This window comes from Sus scrofa, chromosome 16, assembly GCF_054392235.1.
Source record: "Sus scrofa isolate SSC_HxYL_T2T_F1_AM1 chromosome 16, Sscrofa_HxYL_maternal_Yorkshire_Landrace_v2.0, whole genome shotgun sequence".
NCBI lineage: Eukaryota > Metazoa > Chordata > Mammalia > Artiodactyla > Suidae > Sus > Sus scrofa.
In genome coordinates this window covers 87,742,278-87,756,130 of record NC_139398.1, presented here as the reverse complement: position 1 = coordinate 87,756,130, position 13,853 = coordinate 87,742,278, and the positions used below count along the sequence as shown (strand labels likewise).

At 48.3% G+C, this 13,853-nt stretch overlaps 1 long non-coding RNA gene across 5 annotated transcripts in view; it reads right to left on the bottom strand.

Annotated features, from left to right (window-relative positions):
• Positions 1-13,853, bottom strand: part of LOC102159490 (uncharacterized) — a 56,870-nt gene that overhangs the window by 21,611 nt on the left and 21,406 nt on the right. For all 5 annotated transcript variants that reach the window (XR_014830761.1, XR_014830760.1, XR_014830762.1 and 2 more), the window contains exon 2: positions 1,915-2,011. This is a non-coding gene — a long non-coding RNA (uncharacterized LOC102159490). The remainder of the gene's footprint in view (positions 1-1,914; positions 2,012-13,853) is intronic.

Here is a 13,853-nt window from a genome sequence, read left to right as displayed (position 1 = left end):
CTGGTTAAACATTTAGATTCCTGGCTCCCACCCCAGGAGGTCTGATTTCGCAGGGCCCGCGTATGGCCGTAAATCTGATTTTAGCCAACAACTTGCTTGACTCAGAAACCGTCCAAGGAGCAAACTGGGCTGTGACCCTGAATGCAGTGTCCTCCTCCCCCGTGCTCTCTGTCACCCTCTGAGAAGGCGCCCTGGCTTCCCCTGGGTGCGTCTCAGGTTCTCCTCACAGGAGCCATCTCAGCTCCCTGCCCAAAATGCCACTCTCTCGAGGCCACCCCCACCCTCCTGGGGGGCCGCCCTGTAATCTCCCCACTGCACCCCTTACTTCCAGGACCTTCTCGGGCCTCTAGAATGGCCCCACCAATGCATTGGCATGTCCCTCTAGCACAGCCCATCCGCAACCCCCACTACAGTGGCTTGTCCCAGGTAAGCCCCCAACCCAAGCTGAGCTGATCCAAGTCCTGGGCTAGGGAGTTCTGAACTGGGTCAAGGATACCAGCATTCTCTCTGGCTCGCTAAAGCCCCAGGCTCTAAAATGCAGGGCTTTCCACAGACATACCTCTCCACCGTATGGACCAGAGGAGAGATGGAAGGGGCTGGAAGAGGAAACCCAGGAGAGGGGACCAGCAGAATCTTCTTTCTCCCATACCTGCCCCTCCCCCCAGTCTCTCCCGAGGCCAGTCTATCCCTGTGGGCACGTCTCCACAACACCCCTGTAATTGTCTGCTCGGGCTGCCCTAACAAAGCACCACAGTCCTCAAACAACAGACATTCTTTCTTCCCCCTCAGGTCTCAGGGCTAGAAGTCCGAGATCAAGGAGCCAGCAGGGCTGCTTCTTCCCGACGGTTCTCTCCCTGTATCGCTTCGTGCACTCTTCCCTGTGAACCCTGCTGGGTCCCCATCTCTCCTCAACACGGCAGTCATATGGGATTAGAAGCCCCCATCATGACCTCATTTTAACTTAATTACCTCCGTTAAAGACCCCATCTCCAAAATCAGTCACATTCTGCTGTGCTGGGGTTAGGACTTTGACACAGAAATTTCGAAGGGATGCAGCTCGGTCCATAACATGCCCCCAGTACTGTCATAATACATTCCTCTCCGTTGCTTACGCTCCTCTGCATTGGGAAGCATCCTGCTTGTAAAGCCTGGCCGTCTTCCTCTCCTCTGTGTCCCAAGCAGCCCCCCCAAGGCAGGAGACCCTGGGCACTGCCAGCTGGGGTCCTTTGCCCACCCCAGACTGGGAATGCCTCCATCTCCTGGACCAGGTCTCCCCGGGGAAAACACAGCAGCCGGCACACGCTCTGGGCTGAACATCTGTAACACACATGTGGGTGGCCATCACGCACCCTGCCCCCCATCACAGGACCTCCAGAGAAGGGAGCCCCTCTGGAGAGCTTTGCTGAGATTTGCGAAGTACATACCTTTGCATCTGGTCTTATTCCCCGCGCTCTTCGGCCAAAAAGAAAAGACTGTTGGGAATTATTGCTTAGGTGTCCAGAGTTTTTATTGGCGTCCTAGGAAGCCAGAGATTTCTGCGTAGTGTATGAATCACAGGAAGAGCCCTGACTCATTTTTACCCAGAAAGGGGCAGCGTTTGAGGATGAGTCAATAGAACAGCTCTTGAACCGAGGCCCCCCTTTGACGTTATTGCAGCGTTACTCAGGGGTGCCCTTGCCAGAGAGGGAAACGGTTGGGGAGGCCGTCTCTTCTGGTGGGTCCTGAGCCTGTCCGCCTGGCCCCCAGCAGCTCCAAGTCCTGGCGGTGTAGGTGGCCTGCTCCCCAGGTGTATGTGCATACATACACCAGAGTCCATAGCTCAGGAAACCCCTCTCCATTCCAAGAGGATCCGTAAAAATTAAAGTTTGACAGTGCCAGGAAGTGGCAAGCAGTTATGGAAACAAAAGCACTCACCCTCTTGGTGGAGCGTGAAGCCAAGATACAACAGGAAAGCACTTTGGCTGTGCCTGGGAAACCTGAGATGCGTGCACACTCTAGAGTCCAGGGGTAGCTGCAGAAGAAGGGCAGAAAAACCTTTATTGCAGAAGTTGTGGCAACCATGAAAAATAGAGCACAACTGAAAGTTTCCGCAACAGGATATCGTAAAAATTCAATAAACTGGAGTTCCCATTGTGGCTCAGGGGTTTAAGGACCTAACCTTGTCTCCGTGAGGATGTGGGTTTGGTTCCTGGTCTTGCTCAGCAGGTTAAGGATCCGGCATGGCTGTGAGCTATAGCGTAGGTCACAGATGCGGCTCAGATTTGGCATTGCCGTGGCTCTGGTGTAGGCCAGGAGCTACAGCTCCAATTCAGTCCCTAGCCTAGGAACTTCCATATGCTTCAAGTGTGGCTGTTAAAAAAAAAAAAATTCAATAAACTAGCCAGCACTAGTATATTAAAAAAATGAATCTCATAATAGTAATCAAGAATTCTTAAAAAGCTACACTATAGACACTGCAGACAAGAGTCAGTGTGGCAAGCTTGAGACCACTGTCCTTAGAAAGGCCCATTTGCAAGGTGGACCCTTGGCTGGCATCTAAGAACTTCGATTTGGGGGCCCTCATCATCCCCTAAATGATATAAGATGCTTAACACGAGTCAACGCCTTGTACAAACAATGTGGTTGACATAGGAACCTGCTTTCCTTCCCGCGTTAGGGTCGGGGTTAGGAAACAGAGTTCTGGTACCTGCCAAGCAAAGGGTGCCCGGCTGACCAGCCCCCAGAGAAAACTCTGAGTTCTGAGGATCTAATGAGCTCCCCCGAGGCAGCACCTCACACTGCCTAGCACCGCCTCCCTGGGGGCGCTGAGAGCGTTTCCTATGGCCCCGCGGGGAGAAGGCTCCAGAAGCTCCTGCCTGCTCTCCCCTGGCTTGATCCCGGACTGTCCCCTTCACTGCATGTGCTGTGGTCCTCATGGGACTACGTCACAGCTGTGAGTCCAGCTAGATGCTGAGTCCTCTGAGTCTCGCCGGGGAGCATCGAAGCTGGGAGGGGTCTCGGCGACCTCCCAGCAGATACAAACAGAACAAAAGCCTTTAAGTAGTCCATTAAGTATTTGATTAAGTATTTTATTTTATTTGTATATAAAACATATTAATCTATATTATATACAAATACATCAAATATACATAAATTTATATTAAATACATCAAAATACATTTATTTTTATTTTGTTAAGCATTTTATTGAGTATTTTCTTATGCTTATATAAATACACACGTTTTAAATATATACCAATACTTGTATATTTTATAAATATTTACATTTTAAATAAATATAGATTATATTTTACTTCATAAAATTAAGTATTTTATTTTTATTTTTATATAAATAAATGTGTTAAATATGTACAAATTCATTCATTTACATTTTGTAAATATTTGCACTTTATATAAATACAGATTATATTTTACTTAACAAAATTAAGTATTTTATTTTTATTTTTATATAAACAAATGTATTAAATATGTACAAATACATTTGTTTACATTGTATTAATTTATTATTTCTATAAGTGTAGATTGTATTTTACTTCATAAAATAAAGTATCTTATTAAGTATTTTATTTCCACGTGCCCAGTGGTGATGAGTAACTACGGTAGGAAGTTCATAAGACTCAACTGGGCTGCTTGATGCCTTTAAAGGAATGAAGCAAACATGGTGACATGGCAGTTTGCAGTGGTCTCTCTCTGCATTTTTCTTTCCGCTTCCAATATTTTCGTAATGGAGGCATTGAGCAGACATGACCTGGAAGTGGAAGAAGGTCCCCGAGGCAAGTCACGAGGGTGTGTTTCGTTGGCCGCTCACCTCTGATTGTCATCCCGGAGCCTCCCCGGGGGGCGGCAAACAGCCCGGAGCCCCGACGTCAGAGACGGGACCTGCAGGCGTGTCCACCTCCGTCTGATGCCCAGCTCTTTCCTGGGGGGAGAAACAGCCTTCCTACCGGAAGAAGGCTGGAGACAAATGGCAGGAATAATGGAAAAGGGCCGAGTCCGCAAGGCTGGGAGAGGCCAGGAGGGGACCGGAAAGCTGCGCTGGGTGTGAGTGGCCCTGGCACACGGAGGATGAGTCTCTCTGCCCTCGAAGGGATTCCCAAGGAGGAGGATACAGGATGCACATCGGTTTGGGACACTGCAGGGACAATAGCGATGAAGGCGACATAGTCAATGTCTCAACACTCGGCTCATCCTCAAGGAACCTGGGGCCGGCTCGGTGCTGCACACGGGGAATTCGGAGAAACGACACCATCGCTTGTGTCTTCCAAGAGCCCCCGTCCATCTGAGAGGGGCTGAGAGTGGAGAGATCCAAAGTCACTTGAGCTTGGAGTTCCTGTGTGGCGCAGTGGTTAACGAATCCCACTAGGAACCATGAGGTTGTGGGCTCCATCCCTGCCCTTGCCCAGTGGGTCAAGGATCCGGTGTTGCCATGAGCTGTGGTGTAGGTCGCAGATGCAGCTTGGATCCCACATTGCTGTGGCTGTGGTGTGGGCCTGCGGCTATAGCTCTGATTCGACCCCTTGCCTGGGAACCTCCACATGCCCTGGGAGCAGCCCTAGAAAAGGCAAAAAGACAAAAACAAAACGAAACAAAACAAAGTCACTTGAGCTTGTGACTGGGAAGGGTGGTGACGGTGGCCCTGCGCCTGTCTCGTTCACTCTTTTCCCCACTGCTCCCTCGGCGCTGGGCTCCACAGGCCCCGTCCGAGCCTGTGCTGCACGGCAGGGAAACGCGGTTCTGCTGCGGATAATCATCAGGGGCCGGGTACCACGTCCGTCTCCTTATTGGTCAAGTATTCGCTCCAGAGGCCACGTCTGTTTCCCACCTGCCGCCACAGGCACCCTGGCCATGGGCCCAGGGGAAGTGCCCACTCTGCCTCCCAGCCAGGCTGGAAGCGTCTGGAAATCAGAGAGCAGGTCTTGGAGGAGGTGGGTGTGGCCTCCGGGAGATGCGCTGCTCTGCCCTGCAGCTGCAGGGAGCCGTCTGGCGGGCAGGTCCAGCTGCTGGCCTCGGGAGCCACACCTGCCCCAGAGGCTCTTGCAGGGCCTGGGCCTGGTGGGCATCAGTGCCCGCTCCTTCTGCAGAACCAGAAGCTGCTCATACCCATTCCCCAGCCAAGCCCTTCTTGGACTTGTGTCTAGGAAACCCCCTTCACCTTCTTTTTTTTTTTTTTTTTTTTGGTCTTTTTGCCATTTTGGGGGCCGCTCCCGTGGCATATGGAGGTTCCCAGGCTGGGGGTCAAATCCCCCATAAATCCCGCATGTCTGACTGTTTCCCCAGTGTCTGCTTCTCAGAGGACCCAAAGCAGCCCGGTTTTATGTCCAATCCCAGCAAAGGACAGAAATGTAAAAAAAGCTAACTTATCATTCCCTGAATAGAACAGGCTGAGGAAAAAATAATGTTGATGAAAACTAAGACGTCTCTACAAGGAAAATGCGAACAATGCCCTGGCATCTCGAATTGAAAAACTGCTTTAATCTAAAATAAGGTTTAGGATCAGTGCATTATTTGTATATTAGTTTTTGTCAACATTTGCAAATGTATGAATGGTTAGCAATCAGTAAGAAATCATACTCGATGAAACTACCGAATTTTAGAAATAATTTGTAAGCTGATTTCTGCTTCATTCCTTTAGTCATTCTGGATACACTGGAGTCCTTGCTCTATGGTAACTAAAGATTCCGCTGAGAAAGAGAAGCACCAAATCTTTGCCACCCCACGCTCCTAGTGGCGTGACTTGGGAGCTACATTTTTTCATGTTTGTAATTACCAGCACGTATGGATTCACCCTGAGAGTCCTATCTCTGAACTGTCTAATCTCCAGACAATTGGAGAAAATCAGCATCGGAATTCCATCCAGAGTGGATCATGCTGCAGTGCTGCCTGAGGACAAGGCTCCCTCTTGCTCTCGAGGAAGTGTGTCCTGAAGAACCCGTGGCAACAGGTGGCTGCGTGCAGTCCAGTTGGGTTTATGGCATGACTCTGATTTTGTGTGAGCCTGATTTTCCAGCCGTATACAATGTTCAGAAACAACAACCCGGAGCATATTTGCTCTATAAACTTCAGTACCCTTGTCTGGCACGCTCTCTGAATCTTAAGATTGTTCTCCTTATCTACGTTAGACGCGAGCTTTGCTGGGCTTCCCGTTGTGGCTCAGCAGAAACAAACCTGACCAGTATCCATGAGGACACAGGTTCGATCCCTGGCCTTGCTTGATGGGTGAAGGATCCAGCGTTGCCATGAGCTGTGGTGTAGGTTGCAGACCCGGCTCAGATCTGGCATCACTGTGGCTGTGGCACAGGTAGGCAGCTGTAGCTCTGATTCAACCCCTAGCCTGGAGAGCTTCATAGGCTTCAGGTGAAGCCCTAAAAAGAAAAGAAAAATTTAATTTTAAAAATTAAAGAGAAATGACCTTTGCCATCAAAAATATCTATTGAACATTTATGTGCTAATGTTAACATTTTTAATTCTCATAGCAACTAAATGAGACAGGAACTATTATTATCATTTTCGATGAGGAAATAGAAACTCAAAGATGTTAATTTAAGTAATTTACTCAAGGTCCTAGAGCAAAAAGAGCCAAGACAGAGTGTGAAACTGAGCAAAGTACAAAGCACCTCAAGAACCCGTCTGTATTTCCACTTTTTTTTTCTTTGTCTTTTGTCCTGCTAGGGCCACACCCGCGGCATATAGAGGTTCCCAGGCTAGGGGTCCAATCGGAGCTGTAGCTGCCAGTCTACACCACAGCCATAGCAACACCAGATCCGAGCCGCATCTGCGACCTACACCACAGCTCACGGCAACACGGGATCCTTAACCCACTGAGCGAGGCCAGGGATCGAACCCGCATCCTCACGGTTCCTGGTCCCATTCGTTTCCACTGCGCCACGATGGGAACTCCTATTTCTGAATTTTAAATAAGTTCATTTGTATCATTTTTTAGATTCCACATATAAATAATATTATATGATATTTGTCTGCCTCTGTCTGACTCAATTCACTTAGCATAAGAATCTTTAGGCCCTCCCATGCTGCTGCAAATGGCATTATTTCATTCCTTTTTAAGGAACCCTCCTACACTGTTGGTGGGAAGGTAAATTGATGCAGCCACTATGGAGAACAGTATGAAGGTAGCTTAAAAAACTAAAAATAGAACCACCATATGATCTTGCATCCCACTCCTGGGCACATATCCGGAGAAATCTCTCACACGTAAAGATACATGCATCCTAATGTTCATTGCAGCATTAGTTACAATAATCAAGACATGGTAGCAACCTAAATGTCCTTAACAAATGAGTAGAGAAAGAAAATGCGGTATATATATATATATATATATATATACACACACACACACATACACAAACACACACGATGGAATACTACTCAGCTATAATAAGGTATTTTTAAAAAATAAATTATTTGGCCACACAGCTGTCAGTCACAGCCTATTTGTTCTCGATGCCGAGGGCTTTGAGCTCGTTCTTCTGCTTGCTCTCACCTGCCCCAGGTGGAGAGCAGCTCCTAGACAAGACAATGGGAGGGAGAGGAATGCACCTCTCAGAAGCCACGAGCTTCAGCTAGCCTCGCCTTTTAATCTTTTCTTAATGGATCAGCTTCTGATGACGATTCTCAGCAGCATCCACCTGCACAGCATCCACTCAGACAGCTCGTCACGACCCTGCATCCTCGGTCAGTCCAGCGAAGGGTCTGGATCCCGTGAATAGAGTCCTGGCAGGTCTCTTAAACTCTCAGAAAGTCAGTTCTCTCTTCTGTAAGATGGAACAACTGAATCCTGCCGCTTTAAAATAGACGACAGGTGGAAGTGCCTGACCGAAAGCGTGGGGGGCAGTCTGTGTTTAGAAGATGTTGGTTCCACCAATGACAGAGCTGATGGGAACGGCGATTTGGAAGGTGGGAAGGGCACGCTGGCGACAGGCTATGTCTGCTTCCTATTTCTGAGTGAGCTGGACCTGCACATCTGTCACTTAAATGGGAGAAAGATGTCCACTGGGAATTATGTGGCTTCAATGCTGTGGGGGAGGAGAATCTTGGTAAGAAGATTTATGACTTTCTCAAAATGGTATCTACAAGCAAAGTTGAGAATTTGACGGGCAGAGCAAAGACTCAGCTGGGCCTTTGACGCGAGTGGTCCCTCCCTGCGCCAGGCCCGTGGGTATTTCTCTGGTGATCCCAGATGGGGCGGTGCCCACATTTGCTGAGGATTGTGCCTAGTGCTCAGGACTCACTGTGCAGATGGTAGGGAATCACTGACTCTGGCGCTGAAGAATCGTGTGTTTTATCTGGGAAGAGGCAAAAAGCCAGAGAAACCCCCCAGTTGCTCACGGCCCTGTGGCCGTTCGGAAAGGAGGATACGAGTCTCACGACCCACCTCCGGGGTTTCCCTACTGGATTCCCTTAATGACTTTTGGGGGGTATCCGTGCAGGATGGAGCAGGAAGTCCTAAACAGCTGCCTTACCCTAGGCTGGAAGTAATTTTTATTCATTTTAAATACATCCAATTGAAAAAGCAAAAGTCATGATGTTAGCCAGTGAAAATGTTTGTGTAAAACAGAATTATCCTGTTGCTGATTTTGCTTCACTGCATATGAACTCGATATAGAAAAATGTAAGCATTTTGGGGTTCCTGTTGTGGTGGAGCCAGTGAAGTTTCTGGTGTTGTCTCTGCAGCACTGAGGGTTCAACCCCTGGCCCAGGGCAGTGTGTGGAGGATCTGGCATTGCCACAGCTATGGCATAGGTCATGGCTGTGACTCAGGTTCGATCCCTGACCCAGGAACTTCCACATGCTGTGGGTGTGGCCAAAAAAAAAAAAAAAGTAAGCATTTAAACTCTATTGGCAAAATTTATATGAGATAGTAAAGCTGAGTCCAAAGGCAACATTCAAAATGCAGTGTCTTTCACAGACAATGAAATAAGCAAATTCAATAACAGTCTAGGGCACCTTTCATTGTTTTTGAATGATTAAACCAACGTGTCAGTGGTAGACTACTGACAGCAATGCACTTGATTATTTCTCTGTGGATACTGATTGATTTTGCACCTTTTTTTTTTTTTTTGTCTTTTGTCCTTCTAGGACCACACCCACAGCATACGGAGGATCTCAGGCTAGGAGTCGAATCGGAGCTGTAGCCACCAGCCTACACCGCAGCCACAGCAACTCGTGATCCAAGCCACGTCTGCAACCTACACCACAGCTCACGGCAACGCTGGATCCTTAACCCACTGAGCAAGGCCAGGGATCGAACCTGCAACCTCATGGTTCCTAGTCAGATTCGTTAACCACTGTGCCACAACAGGAACTCCCATGATTTTGTATCTATTTTTAAGTTCATTTCTATATTCCTTTATTCCTCATGGTCTATACATGTAGGCATGTGCATGATTGTTTTAATTTTCCTTCGAACCAGTTTTAAAATCATACTGAGTTCTTCATTAATTCAGGTGTTAAAAAAAATCTTTGATGTGTGTTCATTTTATGAGAATCAGTATTTTGCTCTTTCCTAAAGCCACCATTTAATAGCACATACAAAAGACAATGACCAGTTTTTAATCTAAATGTTTAGAATCCAAGCTTTACCTCTAAATGATAAACGAAACACTATGCCAGGCCCTCTCCCCTCCGGGAGTCTGGGTTTGGTAGATGCAAACCATGACATTTAGAAGGGAGGGCGACGAGGTCCTACTTCACAGCACGGGGAACTCTGTCCAGTCTCTTGGGATAGAACATGATGGAAGATGATATGAGAAAAAGAACGCGTGTATATGTACGTAGGACTGGGTCATTTTGCTGTACAGCAGAAATTGGTACAACATAGTGAATCAACTGTACTTTAATTTTTAAAATGGGGGGGAGAAAGAAAGAAGACTCTCCCTAAAGCTATTGAATGCTCATCACCCAAGCCACCACCGTCACCATCCACAAAACAGGGCAGGGGGCTGTGGACCACAAGGGCATATCTGCCATAGGACGGAGGGTCGGCATCATTTTCAACATTCTAACTGATGGACTCTGAGATTGAAATGTGCTGCAAAGCAAACACAACTCTGGGCAGAGTCTGTTCTTGGGCCCCAGGGGCCGTTGCCAGGGAAACCCAAGACCCTACACCTGCTCACTTCCTGTCTGGCCCCCATCTTCTCTTTCATGCACAGCTCACATGCCCCCCCGATCCGCTGCATGTGAAATGCCTTATGAAATGGATGAAATATAACCACGAGGTTGCAGAAGATAGCTTAACCTCTCAAGTCCTTGCTTCCTCCATTTAGTGAAATAATCTCCGACAGAATATGACCTCAAAGGTGCCTTGACCTCTAACCACCCGCAATTCATTCTGTGGTTTTATATAAACATCCATGGTCATGTACATTTTATTTTGTTTTTCAAATCTGAAAAAAAATTCAGAGCCATCGTGGATAAGCCAACTTCACCGCAACGCGTGGAAGAATCCTAGCAAGCAGTTTAAAATGCACCTCTGCGTGGAAGCTACACGAAACAGTTATCAATCTGCAGTTCATTTTAAAGAATGTGTTTAATGGAAATAGACGTTTAAGGGAGAATAAAAATTCAGAGAAGGGGAGTAATAATCCTTCCGACTGGCATTTCCATCCAGCTTCACATCTCCCAGGGAGGCAGGTACGGTTCCTCTTTCATCCCGTGTTTAAAGGTTGTAAATGTCACTCATTCAGATGGAAACAATAGGAAGTTGACAGCAGAAGTTCCCTGAGAGCCGGCAACGATAATGCTTGTCTCAAACTGTGTTTATGCAGCGTGTCAGCTCTGTGTTTAAACAATCAGGGAGTCACTGGAACCTTACTGCTATGTTTTATTTGGAATGCGAAAAGACTTTCTGGTTTTGCCTTAGTCTCTCTGAAGATGCCCAGTTCGGGTCCTATCCATGATGGGAGCGCATCTGATGGACACCGGCCCACACGCAAACATCAAGCAGAGATGCAGGGCCCTCCCCATCCCAGCAGGGAAGCAATTATATCTTTTTCTAAATTTTGTTTTAAATTTGGTGAGTGCCAATTATTGACCCAGATATGTAGAGCATGAGTTCTGCCTCAGTGGGCAGGGATCAGGGGAAGCATTTGGGGGAAAGATGTGGATTGAGGGATTGAGCACTAAAAAGAACCCCAAAGCCTAGGGCAACGGTGGGCTGGGCTTCGGGGATGGGACAGGAAGCGTGGTTTGCGCTCACACTGGTGAGGGCTGGGTCTGGCCTGCTACGATTGGAACCAAACGCAGGTGCGGGAGAAGGGTCGAAGGGGTTTGGCCCATAACCTGACATGATTGCTTGCGGGTGGCAGAATGAAGAACTAGCTGGAGCGGGTCTAGCCCAGGAGAGAGAGGCTAAACGAGCCGCCGAGGCACGTCTTAAACAAGAAGATACCAGATAGTGCCCAGCACCCAGGGCGAGATCAAGCGATAGCTGTCAGTCAACTGGACCGTGAAGAAAAGGGAGACAGCACAGGAAACTTTATCCAATCACTTGTGACGGAACATGATAGAGGATACTGTGAGAAAAGGAATGTATCTATATAAATACATACATATAGAGATATATGGATACATATGTATGACTGGGTCACTTTGCTGTACAGCAGAAATTGATGGAACATTGTAAATCAACTATAATAATTTTTTTTTGGTCTTTTTGCTATGTCTTGGGCCTCTCCTGCAGCATATGGAGGTTCCCAGGCTAGGGGTCTAATTGGAGCTGTAGCCACCAGCCTACACCACAGCCACAGCAACGCCAGATCCAAGCTGTGTCCTTGACCTACACCACAGCTCACGGCAACGCCGGATCCTTAACCCACTGAGCAAGGCCAGGGATCGAACCTGCAACCTCATGGTTCCTAGTCGGATTCGTTAACCACTGAGCCACGATGGGAACTCCAAGTACTATAGAATTTAAAGAGTTCCCACCATGGCACAGTGGCTCAATCCCTGGCCTAGCACAGTGGGTTAAAGGATCCAGCACTGCAGCAGCTGCAGCTGGGATTCAAGCCCTGGCCCAGGAATGTGCAGATGCTGCAGGTGCTTATGGAAAAAAGGGGAAAATGTGAATCTTTCATTCAGTTGTTAAAAAAGAAAATTAGGAGTTCCCGTCGTGGCGCAGTGGTTAACGAATCCGACTAGGAACCATGAGGTTGCGGGTTCGGTCCCTGGCCTTGCTCAGTGGGTTAACGATCTGGCGTTGCCGTGAGCTGTGGTGTAGGCTGCAGACGCGGCTCGGATCCCGCGTTGCTGTGGCTCTGGCGTAGGCCGGTGGCTACGGCTCCGATTAGGCCCCTAGCCTGGGAACCTCCATATGCCGCGGGAGCGGCCCAAAGAAATAGCAAAAAAAAAAAAAAAAAAAAAAAAAAGAAAATTAGATTCTCAAATAAATACATAAATTCTCTGCAGTGGCATTAGAGCCACCATGACCTTAGCGCCTGTTGCTGTCTGCCGGGTTCCATCTGGAATAATCCTTGATGAAAGGTTTTCTCCACACGGTCCCACACACACCCTCAGACAGTATCACTCTCCAACCACCCCGAGCTATTCACAGGTCCCCAAAGGCAGCACATGCTTCACAGCCATGGCCCCGAGCTTTCATCACTCGTTCATCTTGGATTCTGTTTCTCAACCAACTCCCGGTTCAAATTTAAACCAGAAGTCACTGTTGTGTGACTTTCCTGAGCCCTCACATCCACCACCTGCAGATTAACCCCTCCTCCCCTCCCCCTCCCCCAGCGCTCCCCTCCCTGCACCGACTCCTCCCACGGTTCCCACCACATCTTCACATGAACCCCCCCCCCCGCCACCGACTAGGCTCTTGGTACCCAGGGACAGGAGGGGTGCTTATTTATCTTTATTTTCCTCGATCCATACCAACGACGTGTGAGATTTATTGGGAAGGAGGGTTTCCCTGGAGCTGGATGAACCTGTCTGGTTAATCAGCATCTTCAGACAGAGCCTTGGGGGAGGGGAGGGGCTGGCAGGAGGCGACCCGGGAGACAGGGCCCATCCATCACTGCCCTCGCCATCCAGGCCTGCCAGCAGCTGTCTGCAAAGTGCAGGCATGAAAGATCTCTTCCTTGGGTTCTGTGCAAAACCACTGTCTAAGCTAAAAGGTATAATGATTATGAAGAAATGTTTATTATTCGAGACAAGGAGTTGCTTTCAGATATAGCGAAACTAACCCGTGAGGAACCAAACAGGATTTCTGAAGTATGGGCAGGAACAAGACTGACTCCTTATGCAATCAAGCCCTTTTCAATAGCCCTTTCCACGGCCAGCTTGAGTTATTCCATGTATTTGACAGTAATAAACCTGGAGTTCCCACTGTGGCTCAGCGGGTTAAGGACCTGACATAGGGTCCGTGAGGATGCGGGTTCAATCCTTGGCCTTGCTCAGTGGGTTGAGGATCTTGCTACAAACTGTGACGTGGGTCAGATCTGGTGTGGCTGTGGCTGTGGGGTAGGCAGGCAGCTACAGCTGCAATTCAACCCCTGGCCTGGGATCTTCCCTATGCTGCAGGTGCAGCTGTAAAAAGAATAGATAAATAGACAGATACATAGATAGATGATAGATAAATGTATATATAATAAACCTGCATTCTTTTATAAAAGCCTAAACCTGACATTTTTCAAAATTTTGTGAAGCCTGCTCCTTCTCGCCTGCATGAACCCGAGTGTGTGCAGACTCTGGACCGGCCCGGCCCATCCACAGCACCGCCCCTGGAGATTCTAGAAGGAGAACCCCTCCCTCCTGACTCTGGCTCCCCCTCCCTCTGTTCTGACATGGGCAGTTCTCCCAGACCATGCGTTTGCTGCTCGAGCTCACTTTGAGTTC